We start from the raw sequence: 7855 nt of genomic DNA on the forward strand, positions 1-7855 counted from the left end.
TGCAAACCTGCTCAACATCACTAATTATCTTAGCTGTGCAAATCAAAACCACAATAAGGTATCACCTCACACCTGTCAGAATGGCCATCATCAAAATATCTACAAACAATAAATACTGGAGTGGGTGTGGCGAAAAGGGAACCCTCTTGCACTGTTGGTGGGAATGTAAATTGATACAGCCACTATGGAGAACAGTATGGAGGTTCCTTAAAAAACTAAAACTAGAGCTACCATATGACCCAGCAATCCCACTACTGGGCATATACCCTGAGAAAACCATAATTCAAAAAGAGACATGTACCACAATGTTCATTGCAGCTCTATTTACAATAGCCAGGACATGGAAGCAACCTAAGTGTCCATCGACAGATGAATGGATAAAGAAGATGTGGCACATATATACAATGGAATAGTACTCAGCCATAAAAAGAAATGCCAAATGTAAAGTAGATAGCTAGTGGGAAGTAGCTGTATAACACCAGGAGATCAGCTCGGTGCTTTGTGACCACCTAGAGGGGTGGGATAGAGAAGGTGGGAGGGAGACGCAAGAGGGAGGGGAGATGGGGATATAAGTATACATATAGCTGATTCACCTTGTTATACAGCAGAAAGTAACACAGCATTGTAAATCAATTATACTCCAATAAAGATGTTAAAAAAAAATAAAATAAAAGCATGGACTGGTGTAGCTGGATTCAGTGGGTGTAGTAATCCATTGTATAAGGATTGAAATAAAAGTGTTTATGTGTAATAACTGTCCTCCTTTAAAGTAGTTCCACTTATAAATTTTCACAATGCAATTTTTTTTCACTTATACAAATTTCTACCTGAACTTTTTAAGTATTCTTTTTTGTTTTACTTTTATTTATCATACTAGTCATTTGTGATCTTAAGATGATATTTAAGATACTATTTTAAGATAATATTACGTTTAAAATATGATATACTAGTATTTTGAAGGATATGTGAAGCTAATCCAGTAATTTTGGCTGGTGGAAGGATGTTCTAAATATTTGGTAATCATGACTACATTCTATTTAACATGAATTTTGCTCTCATACTATCATACCTGCTACAACTTTCAGATCATTTAAAATGTGGGAAAATTTATTGACCTGGTGAATATTTATTGAATGTTTACTGAGTTCAAGGAACTGCCCTAGTCATTTGGAAAATATGAAAAAGGGTGCAGTGTTGCATACCGGGGAGTTGTAACAATAGGAAAGGTGGGACAAGTACATAGTGAATGTGGGGCGAAATTCTTTTTCCAATTTACGTCAGGCTGGAGTGGACACGATCTCCATGTTTTTAATGATCCAAAGCAGGTTTCATACAGAAGAGATGATTCCAGGAGTGTGCAGTGAATGGATTTCATGTGGAACTGCCTTAGACTAATTAATTCAATACGCATTGTTCCAACTAGAACTAATGGATACTATCAGGCCGATATAAGGAAAAATGGGTTGTGCAAAGATGAGCTTGCTGGCCTTCGGAGATGGTATTGATTTTGTTCATTCAATGTGTATTTATTTTTTTCATGAGTCATATTTTTCAGCACATGTCGTTGAGCACAGGCTGAAGGACCACCATCCAGAAATACAAGAGCAAGAACTCTGGTAAATGTTGGAGGAGAAGATTCTTTGTGCCGTAGTTCCTTATCACAGGGTCGAGGTCACAAGTTCAGAAACTCTGGCCATGCATCTGTTCCATAGTGGGCTCGTAGGAATCAAACAGGACTGAGGTTACTCCCTAGGCAGCTAGGGGTAGGGGTAAACTGAGGGAACATGACCAGTTAGAGCTGATCAGTGGAGCTAAGTGGTGCAGACAGTGATAATATCCTCAGCATTTAAAATACAGAGCTAAGCTATAGTCAGAAGGAGGCAGGAGGGCAAAAGATGAAAATACTAAGTGCCAGGCTGGGCAGTGGGGAGGAGGTGGATGAAGGCTGTGAAAGATGCTTCATTCCAGGGACTCCTCCTTATTAGATGCTGGTTTCCTGATGTTAGGACAAGTCTACTGCTTAAAGGTGACAAGACTAAGCTGGATCCTTTCCTACTCTTAGATGTAATTATTTAGGGAAATATCTTTTACTTCCGGGGAAATCAAGGAAAGAATTTTTATAGGAAGTGCCATTCCAACTGGACCTTGAATATATGGGTCAGATTTCAAAGATGGTGATGGCAGTGGAGATGGGTGGAGGGTGAGCAGTACCCAGGCTGGTGTCTGGAATGGGGACGTGGTGGAGGAAGGGATAGAGAGAAGCCCTGTTCTGCCTCTGACACTAGAAAGTACCCAGGTCTCCACCCGTCTCTGTCTTCCCTCACAGTTCAAGCCTTCCCCCTTCCCCTTCTTTCCATCCAACATTGTTTGCATATCAGTACACTTAACAGCTGGCTACTGGACTTCTCTGTGTGACAGAAGAATCTTCTTAGTATTGTTAACTGTGTGTCTGACAAGGCAGGGAGAGAGGAGACAAGACGCATCATTTTTATTTATTCTTTTCTGTGCTGTCCAATTTAGTAGCTTCTACCCACATATGGCTGTGCTAATATAAATTACTTAAATTTTTTTTTTTTTTAAAGACTCGTTTCTTAGTAGTTCCTAGCTAAATTCTCAACAGGCCCTTGTAGCTAATGGCTACTGTATGGGAGAATGCAGATGGAGGACATTTCCATGGCCACAGAAAGTTCTCATGGGCAGCTTGTTCTACTTAATATTTTAATAAGCTCATATGTGATAAAATAATTTTAAATCAGTTGTGTTCCTGTTGCTTTATAGTGTATTGATACTGAACATTTTTTTACCTAGGTATAAAATATGTTAAATCTCACTGTCTTCTCCCCTAGAAAACAAATTATCCAGGCAATTAAACACTTGATTCTCTGTGACAGTGATGGAAACTTCTGAGGTCAATGAAAAGTTTTCATCAGAGTCAGAATGAGTTTTCTTAAGTATTCATTTCTCTTATTAAAACAACGTCTTCAGGCAGTAAGCCTATTATCTAAAATACATTAAAAATGGAAACTGTATGCGTTATGCTCGTTTTTGAAAAAGACAACGCAAATGGTATATTCTTTTTGAATAGGGGCTTTACTCGATAAGTGGTGAATATTGTGAATGCTTTTGGCAATTTTTTGGACCAAGACAACAAGAAAAGAGAATGAGAGAAAAGAAAAGACTTGAGGAAGGATTATGTTAATCAGACAAAGTGGGGGAGAAAGCCTAAAGATAAAGATAAAATGATAAAGCTAAGGAAGCCTTATGGGTGTTTGAAGGGACATAGGGACTCACACTTTAACAGGGCCCTGCACACTAACTGTGTTTGAACTTCTATCCAGGAAAAAAAAAAAAGAAAAAAATGAACGTCTGAATGAAATGAATACCCTGTAAAATCATTTCATTGTAGACTAACCCTTCTGGTTCATGATAAAATAATTATGTAAGTTTATGGATGGCTTGGGGTGGAGGGGAGAACTTAACTGTAAGCAGGCTCTTCAGCAGGGTGTCTAATAAATCTGTGTTCATAAACTTTAGCAGTTGGGCTTGCTGTAGATGAAGCCCTACACAGTGGGTTGTATCCTTACCCCAAATTTTTTTCCAAATTGTTTCTGAGAAATACATTTACACAAGATGCTCCATAAAAGGAAGACTTCTGAAGTCTGGTAAAGTTAGGGACATGCTATGCTCCATACTTCCTGTCTTCACGGAGTCTGCAAAGTCCTGCAGCGAGAGCACGTGCTTAACTTGGCATCACCTAAAACGTTCTGACTACACAGATGTAGAGAAAAAAAAGTATGTACACCAAGCGGGAGAAATGGCAGAGGGTGGTGGTGGTGTGATGAATTGAGAGATTGGGATTGACATATATACACTAATATGTATGAAATGGATAACTAATAAGAACCTGCTGTATAAAAAAATTAAATTTTATTTAAAATAATAAAATAAAATAAAATGGTCTGACTAAAGATTCCCCGATATTTTGGCTTGACACCTTTCCACAGCTTGCAAGCCACTCTAGTGTTCTGTAAGGTATACTTAAAATATACCCGATCAGACCATGAATAGAACAGCTGAAACAACCAAATCGCTCAAAAACTCTTGTTTTAGGTGAAAAAAGTTCTTCTTTTTAGGGTGTTGGAGGATTTAGGGGTGAAGTAGCATCATGTCTGCAACTTAATTAAAAATCATTCAGCCAAAAAAGTGTATATGTTTATTTATGTAAATGTACATACATACACACACACACACACACACACACAGCGTGCACACAAAATATGGCAAAATGTTCACAATCAGTGAATTACAGGGAAGGTTATAATTTGTAAGATTTTTGAAATATTTCTCTAGGTTTGAAAACTTATTATGTAAAAAAAGGGAAATCTATAACACAAACACAAGCTGCTTTGATTATTTTGGGCAGTGAAAGGGTTGCAATATGAAAGAGTTGATTAGGAGAGAAAAATAATTTTAAGATCCAAACAGAAGTTTAAGAAGGGGAAGATTCATGTTATTGACTGGAGACAGCTATATACATAAAGAAAAGTTTTGGGGGTCATTCTTCCCATTGCCTTGCTTGTTCCTTTAAGAGTTACGGCTCCATTTTTAAGAGTCTGTACCTCAGACCCTTCCATCAGGCTAATGGGAACATTGCCCAGAAGATGGTCAGGATGTTGTTTGTGCTTATTCCTGTCCTCTGCACTCCAGACCTCAGCATGGCACAGAGAAGCTTGCCAACTTGAAATAGTGTGATGTAGCCAATGAGGTGGGGAAGCCATCCTGAAAAGGGGCTCCCAAGATTTGCTGGAAGCCCCAACTGCTTGACCAAGTAGAGCCAACAGCTTGAAATGTGCTGTAACCAAGACTGGCCTGACCTTGATCTTCCTTAGACTGGCTAGTAATCCCCAGCTTGCGCTGGCTCTGGGAAGCACTATGTAATAGATTGCATGCCATCTTGTATGCTTCTAGGGCAAGGGCACAGGCGTGCAGTATTTTCTGACTAACTTCTCAAGGACTTTAGTGAAGGTTGTGGCACACAGAGGTGGGTATCCCAGTTTTCATATTCTGCCTGGCTCTATCATTAGCTGAAACAATATTGCCAACGTTGCTGTTGCCCTAAGGGAGAGAGGAGTCATTTAGTTTCCTGCAGTTTGTCAAGTCGTTGCTAATATGCTCTTTCAACAATGCTAGTGTCTCTGCAACCTCGACTCCCCTTTGTAAGCGTTTCTTTTTCCAGTCTTTCTCTTCCTCCCCCCTCTTTTTTTGTTTAACCTTTACAGTAGGTTATAAAAATTGTGAATTGGCTTTGTTCATATTGCTGATACAAGTTTTAATGATAAAGGCTCCTACCTTCTTCACTAAGCTTGTCATGGTACACATTAAAATTGTCAGAGTTCTTGTGATCTTCTGTCAGTTGTTATGGTACTTCTATAGCTTTAATATATGGTTCTATCTGTTGCATTTATGATATACATAAAACCTTAAGAATATATTTTATCTAATTATAATATTTGCTAATAACAATGTGATATTTATAGACTTGAATATCTTGCACATTAAGGCACTAAAGCTGCAAAAAAGTGTCAGAAAATCATAGTTTCTTATCGATACAAATATATATTTATAATTCATCTTCCTTTTCACACTGAAACTAAATATTAATCTCTGGAAATTAATAATTACAAATATATTACCAATAAATAATAAAATTATAAAACTTGACACCTTTATTGTGCTTTACATTTTACAAAGTATTGTCACCTATAGTATTAGTAAAGATGGCTAAACAAATGACACTTAAATATGTCTACAAAGGCACTTTTTGTAAATTAGTAAAGCAAATGGAGCTACATAAGACTTGAGGATCTTTTTTGTTTTCTCATTATTTTTGTACTAATTGTTTTCAATAAACCATATACATTTGAAAGTCTGAAAGTTTTTGCTCATAATGATCAAACGTACTTACTATTCATTATTTCTAAATGTTCTTGATGATACTAGTAAAGTTTTAAACAAATGTTTATGCCGTGACCTTTCATGTTAGCCCCACCCATTAAGAAGTAAAATAAGGATTAAAAGAACTATTTGGTAATTTTAGAAATTTGGAAGTTAGTTATTTCACTGGTAAGTGTGTCTGAATAAAGTTAGTTCTTTGTAGATGTAGAAGTGTGGAACAGTTCAAAACTATTCCCCTAATTTTTTCCTGTATGGTGACAGGAATAATATTTTCCTGTATGGTGACATTTGAGAGAAATGATCAGAGATGTTTATCTATTTTTTTGTGTGCAACTTTTGCTCTTGAAAATGTATTATTTTAATGGCGTTTGTCTAGGTAGAGGACACTCATGAAATGCAAAGAACCCATTTCTGCACACAATCGCTGAGTCTGCTAAGCCCCTCAGGGCTTTTGTTTTACTTTACGTGTGACTCTGTGTTGGAAAGTCTCATTGGAAACTCAGCAAACTGTGATCATTATCATTCATATCATGAGAAAAGGGGTAGTTTGTCCCTATAGATAAGATTTTAAGAGAAAAAATCTGGAGCCTTCAAAACTGGGTACAGACACATGAAATAAAATTCAGGAGCAGTGGTCCCTAAATTTCCAATGGTCTTTGATTCTTGTCCTTTTAAAAACTTCAGCAGCGAAGTGTGCATTTAATTTCCCTGTGTTGCAAATACCCTTGGCCAGCTCTTCTGGCAGCAGGCTGCTACTTTGCTGAATAAGTCACAGGGCTGTTGGCAAGAAGAAAAAAAGATTGTCCCTCTTTTGAGCATAAAACTAGATTTTCTATTGGGGTTGGCCAAAAGGTTTGTTCGGTTTTTTCCGTAAGATGGCTCTAGTAGCACTTAGTCGTCTTTAACTTAATTCGAATTGTTAGATTGTATGTGACAGCTGTCAAATCAGCGTGCATTTAAAAAAAGATTTATCAAAATTGGCAAAGTTTTGTGTAGCCATTTTAGTATTGAAGATGGAAGAAAAAAGCAACATTTTTGGCATATTATGCTTTTTTATTTGAAGAAAGGTAAAAACGCAACTGAAATGCAAAAAAAGATTTGTGCAGTGTATGGAGAAGGTGCTGTGACTGATTGAACGTGTCAAAAGTGGTTTGCAAAGTTTCGTGCTGGAGATTTCTTGCTGGACGATGCTCCACGGTCGGTTAGATCAGTTGAAGTTGATAGCAATCAAATTGAGACATTAATTGAGAACAGTCAACGTTATACGACACGGGAGATAGCCGACAGACTCAAAATATCCAAATCAAGCATTGAAAATCATTTGCACCAGCTTGATTATGTTAATCGCTTTGATGTTTGGATTCCACATAAGTTAAGCAAAAAAACCCTTCTTGACCATATTTCCGCATGTGATTCTCTACTTAAACGTAATGAAAATGTTCCGTTTTTCAAACAAATTGTGATGGGGGATGAAAAGTGGATACTGTACAATAATATGGAATGGAAGAGATTGTGGGGCAAGTGAAATGAACCACCACCAACCACGCCAAAGGCCGGTCTTCATCCAAAGAAGGTGATGTTGTGTATATAGTGAGATTGGAAGGGAGTCCTCTATTATGAGCTCCTTCAGGAACCCAAACGATTGATTCCAACAAGTACTGCTCCCAGTTACACCAACTGAAAGCAGCAGTCGACAAAAAGCATCCAGAATTATTCAACAGAAAACACATAATCTTCCATCAGGATAACACAAGACCGCATGTTTCTTTGATGACCAGGCAAAAACTGTTACAGCTTGGCTGGGAAGTTCTGATTCATCCTCCGTATAGACCAGGCATTGCACCTTCGGATTTCCATTTATTTAAGTGTTTACAAAATTATGTTAATAGAAAAAATTTCA

General features: G+C 37.5%; 1 protein-coding gene across 7 annotated transcripts in view; it reads left to right on the top strand.

The window, feature by feature from the left end:
• The window catches only part of PRKN (parkin RBR E3 ubiquitin protein ligase), a 1334302-nt gene that overhangs the window by 532662 nt on the left and 793785 nt on the right, over positions 1–7855 (top strand). The window lies entirely within an intron of this gene.

Source organism: Physeter macrocephalus, chromosome 10 (assembly GCF_002837175.3).
Source record: "Physeter macrocephalus isolate SW-GA chromosome 10, ASM283717v5, whole genome shotgun sequence".
Lineage (NCBI taxonomy): Eukaryota > Metazoa > Chordata > Mammalia > Artiodactyla > Physeteridae > Physeter > Physeter macrocephalus.